Raw genomic sequence first — 25,807 nt, 5'->3', positions numbered from 1 at the left:
CGCTTCCCAATTGTCTATACCTGGGATATGAACCGCAGAAATTAGACAGGAGCTGGATTCCGCCCATACCAGTATTCGAGATACTTCTTTCATAGCCAGAGGACTGTGAGTCCCTCCTTGATGATTGATATATGCCACAGTTGTGACATTGTCTGTCTGAAAACAAATGAACGATTCTCTCTTTAGGAGAGGCCATGACTGAAGAGCTCTGAAAATTGCACGGAGTTCCAAAATATTGATTGGTAATCTCACCTCCTGAGATTCCCAAACCCCTTGTGCTGTCAGAGACCCCCAAACAGCTCCCCAACCTGTCAGACTTGCATCTGTTGAAATTACAGTCCAGGTCAGAAGAACAAAAGAAGCCCCCTGAATTAAACAATGGTGATCTGTCCACCACGTCAGAGAGTGTCGTACAATCAGTTTTAAAGATATTAATTGAGATATCTTTGTGTAATCCCTGCACCACTGGTTCAGCATACAGAGCTGAAGAGGTCGCATGTGAAAACGAGCAAAGGGGATCGCGTCCGATGCAGCAGTCATAAGACCTAGAATTTCCATGCATAAGGCTACCGAAGGGAATGATTGAGACTGAAGGTTTCGACAAGCTGAGATCAATTTTAGACGTCTCTTGTCTGTCAGAGACAGAGTCATGGACACTGAATCTATCTGGAAACCTAAAAAGGTTACCCTTGTCTGAGGAATCAATGAACTTTTTAGTAAATTGATCTTCCAACCATGATCTCGAAGAAACAACACAAGTCGATTCGTATGAGATTCTGCTAAATGTGAAGACTGAGCAAGTACCAAGATATCGTCCAAATAAGGAAATACCACAATACCCTGTTCTCTGATTACAGACAGAAGGGCACCGAGAACCTTTGTAAAAATTCTTGGAGCTGTTGCTAGGCCAAACGGCAGAGCCACAAACTGGTAATGCTTGTCTAGGAAAGAGAATCTCAGAAACTGATAGTGATCTGGATGAATCGGAATATGCAGATATGCATCCTGTAAATCTATTGTGGACATATAATGCCCTTGCTGAACAAAAGGCAGGATAGTCCTTATAGTTACCATTTTGAATGTTGGTATCCTTACATAACGATTCAATATTTTTAGATCCAGAACTGGTCTGAAGGAATTCTCCTTCTTTGGTACAATGAAGAGATTTGAATAAAACCCCAGCCCCTGTTCCAGAACTGGAACTGGCATAATTACTCCAGCCAACTCTAGATCTGAAGCACATTTCAGAAATGCTTGAGCCTTCGCTGGATTTACTGGGACACGGGAAAGAAAAAATTTCCTTTCAGGAGGCCTTATCTTGAAGCCAATTCTGTACCCTTCTGAAACAATGTTCTGAATCCAAAGATTGTGAATTGAATTGATCCAAATCTCTTTGAAAAATCGTAATCTGCCCCCTACCAGCTGGACTGGAATGAGGGCCGCACCTTCATGTGGACTTGGGAGCTGGCTTTGGTTTTCTAAAAGGCTTGGATTTATTCCAGACTGGAGATGGTTTCCAAACTGATACCGCTCCTGTGGGTGAAGGATCAGGCTTTTGTTCCTTGTTGTGACGAAAGGAACGAAAACGATTATTAGACCTAAATTTACCTCTAGATTTTTTATCCTGTGGTAAAAAAGTTCCTTTCCCTCCAGTAACAGTTGAGATAATAGAATCCAACTGAGAACCAAATAATTTATTACCCTGGAAAGAAAGGGAAAGCAAAGTTGATTTAGAAGACATATCAGCATTCCAAGTTTTAAGCCATAAAGCTCTTCTAGCTAAAATAGCTAGAGACATATACCTGACATCAACTCTAATGATATCAAAGATGGCATCACAAATAAAATTATTAGCATGTTGAAGAAGATTAACCTCTTAAGGACATATGACGGATATTTTCCGTCATAAAACCATTGAGCAAACTGAAAGCTGTGTCCTTAAAGGGTTAACAATGCTATGAGAATTATGATCGGTTACTTGTTGCGCTAAAGCTTCTAACCAAAAAGTTGAAGATGCAGCAACATCCGCTAAAGATATAGCAGGTCTAAGAAGATTACCTGAACATAAGTAAGCTTTTCTTAGAAAGGATTCAATTTTGCTATCTAAAGGATCCTTAAAGGAAGTACTATCTGCCGTAGGAATAGTAGTATGTTTAGCAAGAGTGGAGATAGCCCCATCAACCTTAGGGATTTTGTCCCAAAACTCTAATCTGTCAGATGGCACAGGATATAATTGCTTAAAACGTTTAGAAGGAGTAAATGAATTACCCAAATTATTCCATTCCCTGGAGATTACTTCAGAAATAGCATCAGGGACAGGAAAAACTTCTGGAATAACTACAGGAGATTTAAAAACCTTATTTAATCGTTTAGATTTAGTATCAAGAGGACCAGAATCCTCTATTTCTAATGCAATTAAGACTTCTTTAAGTAAAGAACGAATAAATTCCATTTTGAATAAATATGAAGATTTATCAGCATCAATCTCTGAAACAGAATCCTCTGAACCAGAGGAATCTTTATCAGAATCAGAATAATGATGTTCATTTAAAAATTCATCTGAAAAATGAGAAGTTTTAAAAGACCTTTTACGTTTACTAGAAGGAGGAATAACAGACATAGCCTTCTTAATGGATTTAGAAACAAAATCTCTTATGTTAACAGGAACACTCTGAGTATTAGATGTTGATGGAACAGCAACAGGTAATGTAACATTACTAAAGGAAATATTATCTGCATTAACAAGTTTGTCATGACATTCATTACAAACAACAGCTGGAGGAACAGATACCACAAGTTTACAGCAGATACACTTAACTTTGGTAGATCCAGCACCAGGCAGCGACTTTCCAGAAGTATCTTCTGACTCAGGGTCAATCTGGGACATCTTGCAATATGTAATAGAAAAAACAACATATAAAGCAAAATTGATCAAATTCCTTAAATGACAGTTTCAGGAATGGGAAAAAATGCCAGTGAACAAGCTTCTAGCAACCAGAAGCAATAAATAATGAGACTTAAATAATGTGGAGACAAAAATGACGCCCATATTTTTTAGCGCCAAAAAAGACGCCCACATTATTTGGCGCCTAAATGCTTTTGGCGCCAAAAATGATGCCACATCCGGAACGCCGACACTTTTGGCGCAAAAAACGTCAAAAAATGACGCAACTTCCGGCGACACGTATGACGCCGGAAACAGAAAATAATTTTTTTCGCCAAAAAAGTCCGCGCCAAGAATGACGCAATAAAATGAAGCATTTTCATCCCCCGCGAGTCTAACAGCCCACAGGGAAAAAAGTCAAATTTTTAAGGTAAGAAAAAAATTGATTTATTCATATGCATTATCCCAAATATGAAACTGACTGTCTGCAATAAGGAACGTTGAACATCCTGAGTCAAGGCAAATAAATGTTTGAACACATATATTTAGAACTTTATATAAAAGTGCCCAACCATAGCTTAGAGTGTCACAGAAAATAAGACTTACTTACCCCAGGACACTCATCTACATGTAGTAGAAAGCCAAACCAGTACTGAAACGAGAATCAGTAGAGGTAATGGTATATATAAGAGTATATCGTCGATCTGAAAAGGGAGGTAAGAGATGAATCTCTACGACCGATAACAGAGAACCTATGAAATAGACCCCGTAGAAGGAGATCATTGAATTCAAATAGGCAATACTCTCCTCACATCCCTCTGACATTCACTGCACGCTGAGAGGAAAACCGGGCTCCAACCTGCTGCGGAGCGCATATCAACGTAGAATCTAGCACAAACTTACTTCACCACCTCCATAGGAGGCAAAGTTTGTAAAACTGATTTGTGGGTGTGGTGAGGGGTGTATTTATGGGCATTTTGAGGTTTGGGAAACTTTGCCCCTCCTGGTAGGAATGTATATCCCATACGTCACTAGCTCATGGACTCTTGCTAATTACATGAAAGAAAGGGTGAGGGCTTGTGGACTCTCATCACTATAAAAGAAAATAATTTATCAGGTAAGTATAAATTATGTTTTCTATCATACAGGGGGTGAGAGTCCACAATCTTTTACTCATGAGAACAAATACAGAAGATGAGGAAAACATCTTTTTCACTTCAGAAAATAAATCTACAACTCCTCAAAAGTTTTTTTTTTTTTAAAATGCACATAAAAAAAACCAGATACAAATCTCGAGCAGAGACTTGTGCCAACGTGTGCAAGCACAGTCGCAAAAAACTAAGGGTCAATAGTAAACTGCTCTCAACCAATCTAGAACCTCACACAGAACGTACTGATGCGCTCACGTGGCCGGTCTGAAAAGCTGCGACTGGTTCTATGAACCGCGCACTTCAGACTGGAAGAGAAGGACAAGGTTATGAAGCCACTTTCTGTTACTAATTGTGCAGTGGCTAAAAGATTGCAGAGTTGCGATATTCATGAAAAGTATAGTAGCCAGTCCCCCTGCAAATAAACTCCTTGTTTCTAACTGTCCCTCTGTCATACACAGACTGGGAAAAATTAAGTTTTAATACTGGCCAACAAAATGGGGTTAACTCTTCCTATCAATAAAAGAAGTGTGACCCGATGTCTCTAGTTCACATGCAACCTAGTGCCTGCAACTGCCTTGACACAATACTGAACTCAGGATACTAGTCCCCAAAGTGATGCATCCGGATCAAGGTTAACCCTTCAAGTGCCAGCCTCCTTCAGACCCCCAAAGGACAAAAGGCACATACCTGCATCTCCAGCTGTCAGGCAGGAAGTCAGCTCTCATGGTATGGGAGGACGCCACTCCTCACAGGGACCTGTGGAAAAAGAAAGAACAGAGTAAACCTACTCTGGCTTTCTATATCAGGGCAGCAACATGTTAGGAAAATGCAGTGAAGCCCACTTTACAAGTTCCTAACTGCTTTAAAGCCACCACTGCTCTACTGAAGAGACTAATGTGGAGTACAGCTAGAGCCAATCTTGAAAAGGAAAAATCAATAGCAAATCTACTCTGGCTTTCTAAAATAAAATAATAAAATCTTGATTGAAGTGAGATAAATCCAATGTTCTATAGACACCAAAACTTCACCTCCTTTTTGCACCGAAGTCAAAGAGAATGACTGGGGTTCGTGGGAAGGGGAGTGATACTTAACAGCTTGGCTGTGGTGCTATTTGCCTCCTCCTGAAGGCCAGTAGTGATATTCCTAACAGTAATTGATGAGGCGTGAACTCACCATATCTTAGGAAAGAAACAAAGACTAAGCGTGCCCCCCTACGCTTGAATCTCAAAGTGCGAATGAGCACAATCCCAAACGTGCATAAAGAAAAACACTGATGTGCGTTAAAATAGAAAATGCCCACAAATAAATAGGGTTGCACAGATACCGATACTAGTATCGGTATCAGTGCAGATACCAAGTATTTGCCTGAGTACTTGTACCGATGCCGATACCTCCAATTCCTACTCATACGCCATCTTGTGGCATTTTTCAAACTGCATGCTCCCTTTCATTTTAAGCTGGAGTGGAGACTTAACTAAAAATTGTTCACTTCTGTTCTGCCAATACAAATTGCTGTTATTTTTATTATTGTATGTCAGAGCAGTGCTCCAAAAGCTGCTACTTTACAGCTGGAAGCCTACCTGGGAGAGATCACTGTACCTCATTCAGACAAACCCATGAAGTACTGGGCAGTTAATAAACTGAGATTTAATGGCCCAAAAATATCTTTCAGACCCATGTAGTAGTGTGAAAAGTGAAACGACCTTACTAAAAGCAGAAAAACATAATTTATGTAAGAACTTACCCGATTCATTTCTTTCATATTAGCAAGAGTCCATGAGCTAGTGACGTATGGGATATACATTCCTACCAGGAGGGGCAAATTTTCCCAAACCTCAAAATGCCTATAAATACACCCCTCACCACACCCACAATTCAGTTTAACGAATAGCCAAGAAGTGGGGTGATAAGAAAGGAGCGAAAGCATCAAAAATAAGGAATTGGAATAATTGTGCTTTATACAAAAAAATCATAACCACCACAAAAAGGGTGGGCCTCATGGACTCTTGACGTATGGGATAGCAGATACCCAAGATGTGGAATTTCCACGCAAGAGTCACTAGAGAGGGAGGGATAAAAAAAAAAGACAGCCAATTCCGCTGAAAAAATAATCCACAACCCAAATCAAAAAAGTTTTAATCTTATAATGAAAAAAACTGAAATTATAAGCAGAAGAATCAAACTGAAACAGCTGCCTGAATTACTTTTCTACCAAAAACTGCTTCAGAAGAAGAAAAAACATCAAAATGGTAGAATTTAGTAAAAGTATGCAAAGAAGACCAAGTTGCTGCTTTGCAAATTTGATCAACAGAAGCTTCATTCCTAAAAGCCCAGGAAGTAGAAACTGACCTAGTAGAATGAGCCGTAACCCTTTGAGGCGGGGACTTACCCGACTCTACATAAGCATGATGAATCAAAGACTTTAACCAAGATGCCAAGGAAATGGCAGAAGCCTTCTGACCTTTCCTGGAACCAGAAAAGATAACAAATAGACTAGAAGTCTTTCTAAAACCTTTAGTAGCTTCAACATAATATTTTAAGGCTCTTACTACATCCAAAGAATGTAAAGATCTCTCCATAGAATTCTTAGGATTAGGACACAATGAAGGGACAACAATTTCTCTACTAATGTTGTTAGAATTCACAACCTTAGGTAAAAATTTAAATGAAGTCCGCAACACCGCCTTATCCTGATGAAAAATCAGAAAAGGAGATTCACAAGAAAGAGCAGATAACTCAGAAACTCTCCTAGCAGAAGATATGGCCAAAAGGAACAATACTTTCCAAGAAAGTAATTTAATATCCAGAGAATGCATAGGTTCAAACGGAGGAGCCTGTAAAGCCCTCAGAACCAAATTAAGACTCCAAGGAGGAGAGACTGACTTAATGACAGGCTTGATACGAACCAAAGCCTGTACAAAACAATGAATATCAGGATGATTAGCAATCTTTCTGTGAAAAAGAACAGAAAGAGCAGAGATTTGACCTTTCAAAGAGCTTGCAGACAAACCCTTATCCAAACCATCCTGAAGAAACTGTAAAATTCTAGGAATTCTAAAAGAATGCCAAGAGAATTTATGAGAAGAACACCAAGAAAACATAATTTATGTAAGAACTTACCTGATAAATTCATTTCTTTCATATTAGCAAGAGTCCATGAGCTAGTGACGTATGGGATATACATTCCTACCAGGAGGGGCAAAGTTTCCCAAACCTCAAAATGCCTATAAATACACCCCTCACCACACCCACAATTCAGTTTAACGAATAGCCAAGAAGTGGGGTGATAAGAAAGGAGCGAAAGCATCAAAATAAGGAATTCGAATAATTGTGCTTTATACAAAAAAATCATAACCACCACAAAAAAGGGTGGGCCTCATGGACTCTTGCTAATATGAAAGAAATGAATTTATCAGGTAAGTTCTTACATAAATTATGTTTTCTTTCATGTAATTAGCAAGAGTCCATGAGCTAGTGACGTATGGGATAATAAATACCCAAGATGTGGAACTTCCACGCAAGAGTCACTAGAGAGGGAGGGATAAAATAAAGACAGCCAATTCCGCTGAAAAATAATAATCCACAACCCAAAACAAAAGTTTTAATCTCAATAATGAAAAAAACTGAAAATATAAGCAGAAGAATCAAACTGAAACAGCTGCCTGAAGTACTTTTCTACCAAAAACTGCTTCAGAAGAAGAAAACACATCAAAATGGTAGAATTTAGTAAAAGTATGCAAAGAAGACCAAGTTGCTCCTTTGCAAATCTGATCAACAGAAGCTTCATTCCTAAACGCCCAGGAAGTAGAAACTGACCTAGTAGAATGAGCCGTAATTCTTTGAGGCGGGGATTTACCCGACTCTACATAAGCATGATGAATCAAAGACTTTAACCAAGACGCCAAAGAAATGGCGGAGGCCTTCTGACCTTTTCTGGACCCAGAAAAGATAACAAATAGACTAGAAGTCTTTCTAAAATCTTTAGTAGCTTCAACATAATATTTCAAAGCTCTTACTACATCCAAAGAATGTAAAGATCTCTCCTTTGAATTCTTAGGATTAGGACACAATGAAGGAACAACAATTTCTCTACTAATGTTGTTAGAATTCACAACCTTAGGTAAAAATTTAAATGAAGTCCGCAACACTGCCTTATCCTGATGAAAAATCAGAAAAGGAGATTCACAAGAAAGAGCAGATAACTCAGAAACTCTTCTAGCAGAAGAGATGGCCAAAAGGAACAGAACTTTCCAAGAAAGTAATTTAATATCCAGAGAATGCATAGGTTCAAACGGAGGAGCTTGTAAAGCCCTCAGAACCAAATTAAGACTCCAAGGAGGAGAGATTGACTTAATGACAGGTTTGATACGAACCAAAGCCTGTACAAAACAATGAATATCAGGAAGATTAGCAATCTTTCTGTGAAAAAGAACAGAAAGAGCAGAGATTTGTCCTTTCAAGGAACTTGCAGACAAACCTTTATCCAAACCATCCTGAAGAAACTGTAAAATTCTAGGAATTCTAAAAGAATGCCAGGAGAATTTATGAGAAGAACACCAAGAAATGTAAGTCTTCCAGACTCGATAATAAATCTTCCTAGACACAGATTTACGAGCCTGTAATATAGTATTAATTACTGAGTCAGAGAAACCTCTATGACTAAGAATCAAGCGTTCAATTTCCATACCTTCAAATTTAATGATTTGAGATCCTGATGGAAAAAAAGGGCCTTGAGATAGAAGGTCTGGTCTTAACGGAAGAGTCCAAGGTTGGCAACTGGCCATCCGAATGAGATCCGCATACCAAAACCTGTGAGGCCATGCTGCAGCCACCAGCAGTACAAACGAACGTTCCATTAGAATTTTGGAAATCACTTTTGGAAAAAGAACTAGAGGCGGAAAGATATAGGCAGGATGATAATTCCAAGGAAGCGACAACGCATCCACTGCCTCCGCCTGAGGATCCCTGGATCTGGACAGATACCTGGGAAGTTTCTTGTTTAGATGAGAGGCCATCAGATCTATTTCTGGAAGCCCCCAGATTTGAACAATCTGAAGAAATACCTCTGGGTGAAGGGACCATTCGCCCGGATGTAACGTCTGGCGACTGAGATAATCCGCTTCCCAATTGTCTACACCTGGGATGTGAACCGCAGAGATTAGACAGGAGCTGGATTCCGCCCATACAAGTATCCAAGATACTTCTTTCATAGCCTGAGGACTGTGAGTCCCACCCTGATGATTGACATATGCCACGGTTGTGACATTGTCTGTCTGAAAACAAATAAACGATTCTCTCTTCAGAAGAGGCCAGAACTGAAGAGCTCTGAAAATCGCACGGAGTTCCAAAATGTTGATTGGTAATCTCGCCTCCTGAGATTCCCAAACCCCCTGCGCTGTCAGAGATCCCCATACAGCTCCCCAACCTGACAGACTCGCATCTGTTGAGATCACAGTCCAGGTTGGACGAACAAAAGAAGCCCCTTGGACTAAACGATGGTGATCTATCCACCATGTCAGAGAGTGTTGTACATTGGGATTTAAGGATATTAATTGTGATATCTTTGTATAATCCCTGCACTACTGGTTCAGCATACAAAGCTGAAGAGGTCGCATGTGAAAACGAGCAAAGGGGATCGCGTCTCTTTGCAGGCGGCCTTACCTTGAAACCTATTACCTGTACCCTGTACCCTTGTGAAACAATGTTCTGAATCCAAAGACTGTGAATCGAATTGATCCAAATGTCTTTGAAAAATCGTAACCTGCCCCCTACCAGCTGTGCTGGAATGAGGGCCGCACCTTCATGTGGACTTGGGAGCTGGTTTTGACTTTCTAAAAGGTTTGGATTTATTCCAGATTGGAGAAGGTTTCCAAACAGAAACCGTTCCTTTAGGGGAAGGGTCAGGCTTCTGTTCCTTATTCTGACGAAAGGAACGAAAACGATTAGCAGCCCTGTATTTACCTTTAGATTTTTTGTCCTGAGGCAAAAAAGGTCCTTTCCCCCAGTAACAGTTGAAATAATAGAATCCAACTGAGAACCAAATAATTTGTTACCTTGGAAAGAAAGAGAAAGCAAAGTTGACTTAGAAGACATATCTGCATTCCAAGTTTTAAGCCATAAAGCTCTTTTGGCTAAAATAGCTAAAGACATATACCTGACATCAATTCTAATGATATCAAAGATGGCATCACAAATAAAGTTATTAGCATGTTGAAGAAGTTTAACAATGCTATGAGTATTATGGTCTGACACTTGTTGCGCTAAAGCCTCCAACCAGAAAGTGGAAGCGGCAGCAACATCAGCCAAAGAAATAGCAGGTCTAAGAAGATTACCTGAACATAAATAAGCTTTCCTTAGGAAGGATTCAATCTTCCTATCTAAAGGATCCTTAAAGGAAGTACTATCCGCCGTAGGAATAGTAGTACGTTTAGCAAGAGTAGAGATAGCCCCATCAACTTTAGGGATTTTGTCCCAAAACTCTAATCTGTCAGATGGCACAGGATACAATTTCTTAAACCTTTGAGAAGGAGTAAATGAAGTACCCAGATTATTCCATTCCCTAGAAATTACTTCAGAAATAGCATCAGGGACAGGAAAAATTTCTGGAATAACTATAGGAGGTTTAAAAACCAAATTTAAACGCTTAGTAGATTTAGTATCAAGAGGACTAGACTCCTCCATATCTAATGCGATTAAAACTTCTTTAAGTAAAGAACGAATAAATTCCATTTTAAATAAATATGAAGATTTATCAGTGTCAATATCTGAGACAGAATCTTCTGAACCAGAAAAATCCTCATCAGAAACGGACAAGTCAGAATGATGACGGTCATTTAAAAATTCATCTGAAATATGAGAAGTTTTAAAAGACCTTTTATGTTTACTGGAAGGAGGAATAACAGACAGAGCCTTCCTAATAGATTTAGAAACAAATTCTTTTATATTAACAGGAACATCCTGAGTATTAGATGTTGAGGGAACAACAACAGGTAATGGAATATTACTAATGGAAATACTATCTGCATTAGGAAGTTTATCATGACATTCATCACAAACTACAGCTGGAGGAACAGTTACCACAAGTTTACAACAAATGCACTTAACTTTGGTAGAACCAGCATCAGGCAGCGTCTTTCCAGAAGTAGATTCTGATCCAGGGTCAATTTGAGACATCTTGCAATATGTAAAAGAAAAAACAACATATAAAGCAAAATTTATCAAATTCATTAAATGACAGTTTCAGGAATGGGAAAAAATGCCAATGAACAAGCCTCTAGCAACCAGAAGCAATGAAAAATGAGACTGAAATAATGTGAAAAAAAGGTGGAGACAAGAATGACGCCCACATTTCTTTCATGTAATTAGCAAGAGTCCATGAGCTAGTGACGTATGGGATATACATTCCTACCAGGAAGGGCAAAGTTTCCCAAACCTCAAAATGCCTATAAATACACCCCTCACCACACCCACAATTCAGTTTTTACAAACTTTGCCTCCTATGGAGGTGGTGAAGTAAGTTTGTGCTAGATTCTACGTTGATATGCGCTCCGCAGCAAGTTGGAGCCCGGTTTTCCTCTCAGCGTGCAGTGAATGTCAGAGGGATGTGAGGAGAGTATTGCCTATTTGAATGCAGTGATCTACTTCTACGGGGTCTATTTCATAGGTTCTCTGTTATCGGTCGTAGAGATTCATCTCTTACCTCCCTTTTCAGATTGACGATATACTCTTATTTATATACCATTACCTCTGCTGATTTTCGTTTCAGTACTGGTTTGGCTTTCTACAAACATGTAGATGAGTGTCCTGGGGTAAGTAAATCTTATTTTCTGTGACACTCTAAGCTATGGTTGGGCACTTTATTTATAAAGTTCTAAATATATGTATTCAAACATTTATTTGCCTTGACTCAGGATGTTCAACATTCCTTATTTTCAGACAGTCAGTTTCATATTTGGGATAATGCATTTGAATCAATCTTTTTTTCTTACCTTAAAATTTGACTCTTTATTCCCTGTGGGCTGTTAGGCTCGCGGGGGCTGAAAATGCTTCATTTTATTGCGTCATTCTTGGCGCTGACTTTTTTGGCGCAAAAAATCTTTTCTGTTTCCGGCGTCATACGTGTCGCCGGAAGTTGCATCATTTTTTACGTCCTTTTGCGCCAAAAATGTCGGCGTTCCGGATGTGGCGTCATTTTTGGCGCCAAAAAGCATTTAGGCGCCAAATAATGTGGGCGTCTTATTTGGCGCTAAAAAATATGGGCGTCGCTTTTGTCTCCACATTATTTCAGTCTCATTTTTTCTTTGCTTCTGGTTACTAGAAGCTTGTTTATTGGCATTTTTTCCCATTCCTGAAACTGTCATTTAAGGAATTTGATCAATTTTGCTTTATATGTTGTTTTTTCTCTTACATATTGCAAGATGTCTCACGTTGCATCTGAGTCAGAAGATACTTCAGGAAAATCGCTGTCTAGTGCTGGAACTACCAAAGCTAAGTGTATCTGCTGTAAACTTTTGGTAGCTATTCCTCCGGCTGTTGTTTGTATTAATTGTCATGACAAACTTGTTAAAGCAGATAATATTTCCTTTAGTAATGTACCATTGCCTGTTGCAGTTCCTTCAACATCTAAGGTGCAGAATGTTCCTGATAATATAAGAGATTTTGTTTCTGAATCCATCAAGAAGGCTATGTCTGTTATTTCTCCTTCTAGTAAACATAAAAAATCTTTTAAAACTTCTCTCTCTACAGATGAATTTTTAAATGAACATCATCATTCTGATTCTGATGACTCTTCTGGTTCAGAGGATTCTGTCTCAGAGATTGATGCTGATAAATCTTCATATTTATTTAAAATGGAATTTATTCGTTCTTTACTTAAAGAAGTACTAATTGCTTTAGAAATAGAGGATTCTGGTCCTCTTGATACTAATTCTAAACGTTTAGATAAGGTATTTAAATCTCCTGTGGTTATTCCAGAAGTTTTTCCTGTTCCTAATGCTATTTCTGAAGTAATTTCCAGAGAATGGGATAAATTGGGTAATTCATTTACTCCTTCTAAACGTTTTAAGCAATTATATCCTGTGCCGTCTGACAGATTAGAATTTTGGGACAAAATCCCTAAAGTTGATGGGGCTATTTCTACCCTTGCTAAACGTACTACTATTCCTACGTCAGATGGTACTTCGTTTAAGGATCCTTTAGATAGGAAAATTGAATCCTTTCTAAGAAAAGCTTATCTGTGTTCAGGTAATCTTCTTAGACCTGCTATATCATTGGCTGATGTTGCTGCAGCCTCAACTTTTTGGTTGGAGACTTTAGCGCAACAAGTAACAGATCATGATTCTCATAATATTATTATTCTTCTTCAGCATGCTAATAATTTTATCTGTGATGCCATTTTTGATATTATCAGAGTTGATGTCAGGTTTATGTCTCTAGCTATTTTAGCTAGAAGAGCTTTATGGCTTAAAACTTGGAATGCTGATATGGCTTCTAAATCAACTCTACTTTCCATTTCTTTCCAGGGTAACAAATTATTTGGTTCTCAGTTGGATTCTATTATCTCAACTGTTACTGGTGGGAAAGGAACTTTTTTACCACAGGATAAAAAATCTAAGGGTAAAAACAGGGCTAACAATCGTTGTCGTTCCTTTCGTTTCAACAAAGAACAAAAGCCTGATCCTTCATCCTCAGGAGCGGTATCAGTTTGGAAACCATCTCCAGTCTGGAATAAATCCAAGCCTTCTAGAAAGGCAAAGCCTGCTTCTAAGTCCACATGAAGGTGCGGCCCTCATTCCAGCTCAGCTGGTAGGGGGCAGGTTACGTTTTTTCAAAGAAATTTGGATCAATTCTGTTCACAATCTTTGGATTCAGAACATTGTTTCAGAAGGGTACAGAATTGGTTTCAAGATGAGACCTCCTGCAAAGAGATTTTTTCTTTCCCGTGTCCCAGTAAATCCAGTGAAAGCTCAAGCATTTCTGAATTGTGTTTCAGATCTAGAGTTGGCTGGAGTAATTATGCCAGTTCCAGTTTTGGAACAGGGGATGGGGTTTTATTCGAATCTCTTCATTGTACCAAAGAAGGAGAATTCCTTCAGACCAGTTCTGGATCTAAAAATATTGAATCTCCAAGATTCTGAAGGAATGCTCGTTTGTTCTGCTGGTAGCTCCGGCGTGGCCTCACAGGTTTTGGTATGCGGATCTTGTTCGGATGGCCTCTTGCCATCCGTGGACTCTTCCGCTACGACCAGACCTTCTGTCGCAAGGTCCTTTTTTCCATCAGGATCTCAAATCCTTAAATTTAAAGGTATGGAGATTGAACGCTTGATTCTTGGTCAAAGAGGTTTCTTTGACTCTGTGATTAATACTATGTTACAGGCTCGTAAATCTGTATCCAGAGAGATATATTATAGAGTCTGGAAGACTTATATTTCTTGGTGTCTTCCTCATCATTTTTCTTGGCATTCTTTTAGAATTCCGAGAGTTTTACAGTTTCTTCAGGATGGTTTAGATAAAGGTTTATCCGCAAGTTCTTTGAAAGGACAAATCTCTGCTCTTTCTGTTCTTTTTCACAGAAAGATTGCTAATCTTCCTGATATTCATTGTTTTGTACAAGCTTTGGTTCATATAAAACCTGTCATTAAGTCAATTTCTCCTCCTTGGAGTTTGAATTTGGTTCTGGGGGCTCTTCAAGCTCCTCCGTTTGAACCTATGCATTCATTGGACATTAAATTACTTTCTTGGAAAGTTTTGTTCCTTTTGGCAATCTCTTCTGCCAGAAGAGTTTCTGAATTATCTGCTCTTTCTTGTGAGTCTCCTTTTCTGATTTTTCATCAGGATAAGGCAGTGTTGCGAACTTCTTTTGAATTTTTACCTAAAGTTGTGAATTCCAACAACATTAGTAGAGAAATTGTGGTTCCTTCATTATGTCCTAATCCTAAGAATTCTAAGGAGAAATCGCTGCATTCTTTGGATGTTGTTAGAGCTTTGAAATATTATGTTGAAGCTACTAAGTCTTTTCGAAAGACTTCTAGTTTATTTGTTATCTTTTCCGGTTCTAGAAAAGGCCAGAAAGCTTCTGCCATTTATTTGGCATCTTGGTTGAAATCTTTAATTCATCTTGCCTATGTTGAGTCGGGTAAAACTCTGCCTCAAAGGATTACAGCTCATTCTACTAGGTCAGTTTCTACTTCCTGGGCGTTTAGGAATGAAGCTTCGATTGATCAGATTTGCAAAGCAGCAACTTGGTCCTCTTTGCATACTTTTACTAAATTCTACCATTTTGATGTATTTTCTTCTTCTGAAGCAGTTTTTGGTAGAAAAGTACTTCAGGCAGCGGTTTCAGTTTGAATCTTCTGCTTATGTTTTTCATTAAACTTTATTTTGGGTGTGGATTATTTTCAGCAGGAATTGGCTGTCTTTATTTTATCCCTCCCTCTCTAGTGACTCTTGCGTGGAAAGATCCACATCTTGGGTAATCATTATCCCATACGTCACTAGCTCATGGACTCTTGCTAATTACATGAAAGAAAACATAATTTATGTAAGAACTTACCTGATAAATTCATTTCTTTCATATAAGCAAGAGTCCATGAGGCCCGCCCTTTTTTGTGGTGGTTATGATTTTTGTATAAAGCACAATTATTCCAATTCCTTATTTTATATGCTTTCGCACTTTTTTATCACCCCACTTCTTGGCTATTCGTTAAACTGAATTGTGGGTGTGGTGAGGGGTGTATTTATAGGCATTTTGAGGTTTGGGAAACTTTGCCCCTCCTGGTAGGAATGTATATCCCATACGTCACTAGCTCATGGACTCTTGCTAATATGAAAGAAATGAATTTATCAGGTAAGTTCTTACATAAATTATGTTTTTTTGGCGCAAAAAATTACGCCCACATTATTGGCGCTAAGTACGCCGCCTAAATTTTTTGGCGTTAAGAATGGCGCCACATCCGGTGACGCCGACATTTTTGGCGCAAAAACGTCAAAAAAATGACGCAATCACGAACAACTTCTGGCGTCAATTAGGGCGCTGGAAATGACAAATTTTTTGCGCCAAAAATGACGCAATAAATAGAAGCATTTTCAGCCCCCACGAGCCTAACAGCCCACAGGGAAAAAAGTCAATTGAAACAATTTTTAGGGAAAGAAAAAATGATCATTCATATGCATTATCCCAAATAATGAAACTGACTGTCTGAAATAAGGAATACTGATCATCCTGAATCATGGCAAATATAAGTTTAAAGACATATATTTAGAACTTTATATATAAAGTGCCCAACCATAGCTTAGACTGTCACAAAAAATAAGACTTACTTACCCCAGGACACTCATCTATATATAGTAGATAGCCAAACCAGTACTGAAATGAGAATAAGTAGAGGTAATGGTATATAAGAGTATATCGTCGATCTGAAAAGGGAGGTAAGAGATGAATCTCTACGACCGATAACAGAGAACCTATGAAATAGATCCCGTAGGAGACCATTGAATTCAAATAGGCAATACTCTCTTCACATCCCTCTGACATTCACTGCACTCTGAGTGGAAAACCGGGCTCCAGCCTGCTGCGAAGCGCATATCAACGTAGAATCTAGCACAAACTTACTTCACCACCTCCATAGGAGGCAAAGTTTGTAAAACTGAATTGTGGGTGTGGTGAGGGGTGTATTTATAGGCATTTTGAGGTTTGGGAAACTTTGCCCCTCCTGGTAGGAATGTATATCCCATATGTCACTAGCTCATGGACTCTTGCTAATTACATGAAAGAAATGTAAGTCTTCCAGACTCGGTAATAAATCTTTCTAGACACAGATTTACGAGCCTGTATCATAGTATTAATCACCGAGTCAGAGAAACCTCTATGACTAAGAATCAAGCGTTCAATCTCCATACCTTCAAATTTAATGATTTCAGATCCTGATGGAAAAATGGGCCTTGAGATAGAAGGTCTGGCCTTAACGGAAGTGTCCAAGGTTGGCAACTTGCCATCCGAACGAGATCCGCATACCAAAACCTGTGAGGCCATGCTGGAGCCACCAGCAATACAAACTAACGTTCCATTAGAATTTTGGAAATCACTTTTGGAAGAAGAACTAGAGGCGGAAAGATATAAGCAGGTTGATAATTCCAAGGAAGCGACAACGCGTCCACTGCTTCCGCCTGAGGATCCCTGGATCTGGACAGATACCTGGGAAGTTTCTTGTTTAGATGAGAGGCCATCAGATCTATTTCTGGAAGTCCCCAGATTTGAACAATCTGAAGAAATACCTCTGGGTGAAGAGACCATTCGCCCAGATGTAACGTCTGGCGACTGAGATAATCCGCTTCCCAATTGTCTACACCTTGGATGTGAACTGCAGAGATTAGACAGGAGCTGGATTCCACCCATACAAGTATCCGAGATACTTCTTTCATAGCCTGAGGACTGTGAGTCCCACCTTGATGATTGACATACGCCACGGTTGTAACATTGTCTGTCTGAAAACAAATAAACGATTCTCTCTTCAGAAGAGGCCAGAACTGAAGAGCTCTGAAAATCGCACGGAGTTCCAAAATGTTGAATGGTAATTTCGCCTCCTGAAATTCCCAAACCCCCTGCGCTGTCAGAGATACCCATACAGCTCCCCAACCTGAAAGACTCGCATCTGTTGAGATCACAGTCCAGGTTGGACAACAAAAGAGGCCCCTTGAATTAGACGATGGTGATTCAACCACCAAGTCAGAGAAGATCGAACATTGGGATTTAAGGATATTAATTGTGATATCTTTGTATAATCCCTGCAACACTGGTTCAGCATACAAAGCTGGAGAGGTCTCATGTGAAAATGAGCAAAAGGCATCGCGTCCGATGCAGCAGTCATGAGACCTAGAATTTCCATGCCCAAAGCTACCGAAGGGAATGATTGAGACTGAAGGTTCAGACGTCTCTTTTCTGTTAGAGACAAAGTCATGGACACTGAATCTATTTGGAAACCCAAAAAAGTTACCTTTGTCTGAGGAATCAAGGAACTCTTTGGTAAATTGATCCTCCAACCATGTCTTTGAAGAAACAACACAAGTTGATTCGTATGAGATTCTGCAGAATGTAAAGACTGAGCAAGTACCAAAATATCGTCCAAATAAGGAAATACCGCAATACCCTGTTCTCTGATTACAGAGAGAAGGGCACCGAGAACCTTTGAAAAGATCCTTGGAGCTGTTGCTAGGCGAAACGGAAGGGCAACAAACTGGTAATGTTTGTCTAGAAAAGAGAATCTCAGGAACTGATAGTGATCTGGATGAATTGGAATATGAAGATATGCATCCTGTAAATCTATTGTAGACATATAATGCCCTTGCTGAACAAAAGGCAGAATAGTCCTTATAGTCACCATTTTGAATGTTGGTATCCTTACATAATGATTCAATATTTTTAGATCCAGAACTGGTCTGAAGGAATTCTCCTTCTTTGGTACAATGAATAGATTTGAGTAAAACGCCAGACCCCGTTCCAGAACTGGAAGTGGCACAATTACCCCAGCCAACTCTAGGTCTGAAACACATTTCAGAAACGCCTGAGCCTTCACTGGGTTTATTGGAATGCGTGAAAGAAAAAATCTTCTCACAGACGGCCTTACCTTGAAACCTATTCTGTACCCTTGTGAAACAATGTTCTGAATCCAAAGACTGTGAATCGAATTGATCCAAATATCTTTGAAAAATTGTAACCTGCCCCCTACCAGCTGTGCTGGAATGAGGGCCGCACCTTCATGCGGATTTGGGAACTGGTTTTGACTTTCTAAAAGGCTTGGATTTATTCCAGACTGGTGAAGGTTTCCAAATGGAAACCGTTCCTTTAGGGGAAGGGTCAGGCTTCTGTTCCTTATTCTGACGAAAGGAACGAAAACGATTAGCAGCCCTATATTTACCTTTAGATTTTTTGTCCTGAGGCAAAAAGGTTCCTTTCCCCCCAGTAACAGTTGAAATTATAGAATCCAACTGTGAACCAAATAATTTATTACCTTGGAAAGAAAAAGAAAGCAATGTTGACTTAGAAGTCATATCTGCATTCCAAGATTTAAGCCATAAAGCTCTTCTAGCTAAAATAGCTAAAGACATATACCTGACATCAATTCTAATGATATAAAAAATGGCATCACAAACAAAGTTATTAGCATGTTGAAGAAGTTTAACAATGCTATAAGCATTATGGTCTGACACTTGTTGCGCTAAAGCCTCCAACCAGAAAGTGGAAGCTGCAGCAACATCAGCCAAAGAAATAGCAGGTCTAAGAAGATTACCTGAACATAAATAAGCTCTCCTTAGAAAGGATTCAAGCTTCCTATCTAAAGGATCCTTAAAGGAAGTACTATCCGCCATAGGAATAGTGGTACGTTTAGCAAGAGTAGAGATAGCCCCATCAACTTTAGGGATTTTGTCCCAAAATTCTAATCTATCAGATGGCACAGGGTACAATTTCTTAAACCTTGGAGAAGGAGTAAATGAAGTACCCAGACTATTCCATTCCCTAGAAATTACTTCTGAAATAGCATCAGGAACTGGAAAAACTTCTGGAATAACTACATGAGGTTTAAAAAACAAATTTAAACGCTTTGTAGATTTAGTATCAAAAGGACTAGACTCCTCCATATCTAATGCAATCAACACTTCTTTAAGTAAAGAACGAATAAACTCCACCTTAAATAAATATGAAGATTTATCAGTGTCATTATCTGAGGCAGAATCTTCTGAACCAGATAGATCCTCATCAGAAACAGATAAGTCAGAATGATGGCGGTCACTTAAAAATTCATCTGAAATAAGAGAAGTTTTAAAAGACCTTTTACGTTTACTGGAAGGAGGAATAACAGACAGAGCCTTCCTAATAGAATTAGAAACAAATTATTTTACATTAAAAGGGACATCCTGAACATTAGATGTTGAAGGAACAACAACAGGTAAAGGATTATTACTAATGGAGACATTATCTGCGTTAGAAAGTTTATCATGACAACTAACACAAACTACGGCCAGAGGAACAGTTACCAAAAGTTTACAACAAATGCACTTAACTTTGTTAGAACCAGCATCAGACAGCGTCTTTCCAGAAGTAGATTCTGATCCAGGGTCAGGTTGTGACATCTTGCAATATGTAATAGAAAAAACAACATATAAAGCAAAATTATCAAATTCCTTAAATGACAATTTCAGGAATGGGAAAAAATGCAGAATAAACAAGCCTCTAGCAACCAGAAGCAATGAAAAAGTGAGACTTAAATAATGTGAAAAAAGATGGAGACAAGTATGACGCCCACATTTTTTGGTGCCAAGAATGACGCCCACATTATTGGCGCCAAGTACAACGCCCATATTTTTTGGCGCCAAGTATGACGCCACATCCTCTGGCGCCAAAAACGACGCCCTCATTTTTTGGCGCAAAAAAAGTCTGTAACACACATACGTAAAAAATGACTTCCGGCGCCATAGTTGACAAGATTTTGCGCCAAAAAGTTCACGCCAAGAATGACGCAATAAATTGAAGCATTTTCTGCCCCCGCGAGCCTAACAGCCCGCAGGGAAAAAAGTCAATTGAAAAATTTTTAAGGTAAGAAAAAAATATTTATTCATATGCATTATCCCAAATAATGAAACTGACAGTCTGAATGAAGGAATACTGATTATCCTGAATCATGGCAAATATAAGTTTAAACACATATATTTAGAACTTTACATATAAAGTGCCCAACCATAGCTTAGAGTGTCAAAAATAAAATAAGACTTACTTACCCTAAGACACTCATCTATATATAGTAGATAGCCAAACCAGTACTGAAACGAGAATCAGTAGAGGTAATGGTATATAAGAGTATATCGTCGATCTGAAAAGGGAGGTAGGAGAAGAAATCTCTACGACCAATAACAGAGAACCTATGAAATAGATCCCCGAGAGGAAGACCATTGTATTCAAATAGGCAATACTCTCTTCACATCCCTCTGACATTCACTGCACTCTGAGAAGAAAACCGGGCTTCAGCCTGCTGCGAAGTGCATATCAACGTAGAATCTAGCACAAACTTACTTCACCACCTCCATGGGAGGCAAAGTTTGTAAAACTGAATTGTGGGTGTGGTGAGGGGTGTATTTATAGGCATTTTGAGGTTTGGGAAAGTTTGCCCCTCCTGGTAGGAATGTATATCCCATATGTCACTAGCTCATGGACTCTTGCTAATTACATGAAAGAAAAGACTTCTAGCTGAACATGCAGAGATGCTTCTGTTACTTAATAAGAACTTGCCACTAACTTTTGAAAAATTATTCAAATTGCTAGATTGCCTGTTATACTGCAAGTTCTCATATTGCACAATTATGCTCAAAACATACTGTACTCTGAGGAACATCCTTAGCCAGGTCTGGACTGGGAATAAAAAGCAGCCCTAGAAAAATATGAAAGCCAGCACTGTTGAGTCAGTAGAATGCAAATGCCCCATTTTTCTGAAAGGGGATATTACTGGGATACTCCTTCCCCAATATTATTTTCAGAATTAAATTATATGACTTTGTATTAGGTACAAATATCAGATTGATGAGTTATATAGGCACCCTACAACCCAATTGCATCCAGTAATCACCCCTTTAAATTGTAGCTTTCCAGCCCCAGCTGCTGCAGCTGTTATTTTTTGTTGTTGTTATTAAGATATGTTATTGTAATATTTTTTATTTATAAACATGTTCTTTGAGCTTTGTGACAACAAGCACATAAAACTGTTTTGTTATTTCAAAATGTCTTTTCAGATACAGTTCGTAATTATAAAGAAACAATCTTAAATCATTAGTCTGTATTGTGCTTGGTAAACTGTCATGACATTAAAAAAAGTATCAGTAATTTGTATCGGTGAGTATTTGGGAAAAAAAAGTATTGGTACTCAGTCTTAAAAAAATGGTATTGGTGCAACCCTACAAATAAAGCCATATGAGTGTCTTACCCATAGACACTCGTCCACTAAAACCAGTAGTAGACAGCCAAACTAGTACTGAAACATATTAGGAGAGGTAATGGAGATAGTATATCGTCGATCTGTAAAAGGGAGGTAGAACACTAGGCAAAACCGTAGAATAAAAGACCATACTCCAGGTACGTTCCTTCGACAAACACTGTACTCTGAGGGGAACTGAGCCTTACATTGATGAAAGACTCCTCTCTATGAAGAACACTGCCCATCTTCATTCTGCAACCACATCCAACAGTAGCAAAGTAAAGACTGAGGTATTTGTGAGGGTTTATATAGAGCTCTTAGGGTTTGGGAATCTTTGCCTCCTCCTTGCAGTAGAAAAGTAGTTCCCATGAGTAAGGGATCGTGGACTCTCTCCACCTGTATGAAAGAAAATATTAAAATAACAGTGTTGATTATGCAAAACTGGGGAATAAAGGGATTATCTATCTTTTTAAACAATAACATTTCTAGACTGTCCCTTTAAGAAATGCATTACTTCCATGCCTCTTTAAAACTATAGCTACACTACAGAACAGACTGAACATAGCTGCTATTCAGAAATGCACTGAATTATTATTTCTTAAAAGGTTAAGTTACATAAACCAAAAGTAGCACCAATCTCCGGATCTTGATGGGGAAATGCTTTAAACAGTTGTAATATAGAAACACAAAAACAGTAAAAAAAAAAAGTGAACTTACTCAGCAAACCACATGAAATGCTACATTAAGAGCAGGTAAAGATTAAAGACATGCTGTATCAAAGTATCCCAGAACCATAAAACAAATGCTTTCATCTTAAAAGTCTGTGCCTTTATGGTATGTGTATTACAGCTAATTCAGAGAGGAAGTTTTCTATACAAGGCTTGGCAATTGTTAGCACAGGAAAGTATACGAATTTCTTTAGTTCAAAAATATGTGAATTCTTGGGTGATACACGTTAAGCAATATTTAACTTATATTGCTTTAGACAATAAATTCTACAGATCCAAGTCCATTATCTACCTAACATCTAGTTTTGATTATTGCTCATCTATTTGCAAATGTAAAGCATGTAGAATCAGCAAGAGTAAAATCCAAGCAATCATGCCACAATGTAATCAAATTGTTATATGGCTGTGTTATATTCACTATTTATGATCAAAGTCAATAATTATAAAGAGCTTTATGATATTGCTCAAAGTCTTTAAGTGTAAAGGGCTTTATGATATTTCAAACAATTTCAGTAGACCAAAATGAGGAGAACAAATATAAAAGCGAAGGTACATAAAAGTCAAATGAAACATTAATGACTCAGAGAATGTAATATTACTTCTGTCATCAGATTTACTTTGGTGATTAGCGGCTAAACATAATGGCCTTTGTCATTGGTCATCCGATGTGTTCAGCTAGCTCCCATTAGCACATTTGAGCTGTTCTTGAACGGACTATGTGTACAAGTAACAGTGCAATATTATTAGAACTTTTTGTACTTTTATGTCCCTTTAAGGAAAGAAAAGATAGAACTGATGGGGATAGAGTACGTAAAGGTGACAGAAGCATATAAGATGGAGAGTAGGCGGAGCCTGGCCACGCTAGCTGATGGCCGCAAACTGATCGAGCTCTGAAGCCCCAATGCTCTCATGATAGGGTAGGAGTAACTCTTAGCGTGTTAGAAAACAACATATAGCAAGCTAAGTAAGGCTGAACAGTTGCGGCATATAATTCTGCTACCCGGACCTAAATTATTGCATATAAAAGGCAAAATTAAAGGAGTGAAGCAGCTGCGCACTTGGGCCTACTACGGAGCACAGCACATCATGCACTGATAGTGCCGGGACACACGCAGAGCTGTATACAATACACAGACAGCCCGGACATTAGCTCTGTATGATCGGCCAACAGGATATCGCTCCGAAAGAGAAGTAGAGGAGGCTGAGAGTAAAGCCCTTATAATCAAGCAGCTGCACTTCCAATCAGACTATCTCCGGCGCAACCTGGTGCTGGGTGCGCTCTCTGGCTGGCTATAAAATAAACGGCTGAGATATAGAAATAAGACAGTGTGACCCCCTCAGACTGGGTAAGTGTTAACGGTCAGAAAACTGCAACACATACATGACTGACATGACCTACACAGACCCACCACATAAAACCCTACTGTGAAAAATATAGTGGAAGTAATTCTATCTGGCAGCAGTGGAGAGTCGGGGCCAGAAAGTGCACTAATACAGTATACAGAGAGTACAGTGGGACTACACGGTTGACAATAAAGGGCCCCTAGGATACCATTAGTATCACTGCTGTAGAAGAAGATTAAGTGGAGTGCTACAGCACTGATTAAGTTGCCATGAACATTTGAAAGGAGCATTAAAAACACAGTGCCTCCTAGCCTGCAGTGATAATCCCTGTGAGATGTCTAACAGGAGAATGTCTAAACCAGCAAAGAGCTCACAGTCTTCAAATATGGAGAATTATTTAGTACCTTCTGAGCAAAACCCAAGCACTACCAGAGATATCTCAGACACTAGCGGACAACCAGGCGCTGCTCAAAGCTCAGATCTAGCACACTATGGCTTCCTTACCAAAAATGACATTAAACACCTGTCATCTAAAAATGACATAAAAGAAGCTATGATGGATGTGAAGCTCCTGTTTGGTGAATTAAAAAAAGACATTGCTGCGGTGGATCACAGGGTGTCACAGGTTGAGGAAGTACAGGAAACCTTGCGCTCTGATCTCCAACATCAAACAAGATGTGTGCAGTCGCAGGAAGCAATAGTACAAAACCTGACAGAGAGAATAGAAGATTTAGAAAACAGGAGCCGGCGGAACAATCTGCGGTTCCGTAGGGTCCCAGAGGCAGTAAGTCCACCTGAAATAGGACAATATATTCAAGAGCTATTTAAATTCCTTAAAAACGCTCCAAACGCAGCAGAAATCCAAGTAGAAAGAGCTCATCGTGCACTGCGGCCCAGACCACCAGCCAGAGCGCCGCCCAGAGACATCATTATTAAACTCCTATCTTACAAAGATAAGGAGGAACTTCTCCGACATTCCAGGAACAGACACCCACTGATGTTTGAGGGGGCAGAAATTCAGATCTTTACAGATTTGTGTCCGGCTACCCTTCAGAAGCGACGGGAGCTACGATACATCACCACTACCCTTAAGGAGCAACAAATCCAATATAGGTGGGGTTTTCCCACTTGTATCATAGCCACCAAAGATGGAACGACAGCTGTCTTCAAAACACCTGCAGATCTCCCTACTTTCAACCAAGCCCTGGGCCTACGGATCAGACCACTAAATGCAGCAGTAGCGCCAGCTCCAGCTGGTTCAGGAGAATGCCACAAGGAAATTAGGCCGAGACCCGTCTAAAAGTGCAGACCTCAACTTTAAAGAACCCTTGAAGAATATGCCAGATGGCATGGTGAACAGTGGCTACTTGAAATGACCCCCTACTTGAGACTTCCTACCTGAGCTGTGTCCCTGGACAGATAAGTATAGTTTATTTTCTTCTCTTGTTCGCCAACCAACATGTTTTGGCACCCACTGTTTGGCGAGTTTAGCATGGGGTGGCAGATATGGCCCACTCGCGCTGCATTAGTAATAACTCAGGTGAGCTTTTGTATGCCTGGTCGTGCTGACTCTTTCATTACGACTAACGGAGTACTAAACTAAAATCCTGTCCAGTCAGTTTCACTAGGCACTTATATATTGCTTATCTTATGTTATTCCGAGTCTCCTATAAAGAATATAGAAGCTAGTGGAACCTTTTAACATGAACTAAGGAGGGTCTTAGTCTTAGATATAACTTCAGA

This window comes from Bombina bombina, chromosome 10, assembly GCF_027579735.1.
Source record: "Bombina bombina isolate aBomBom1 chromosome 10, aBomBom1.pri, whole genome shotgun sequence".
Lineage (NCBI taxonomy): Eukaryota > Metazoa > Chordata > Amphibia > Anura > Bombinatoridae > Bombina > Bombina bombina.
Note: the sequence above shows the minus strand (reverse complement) of the source record.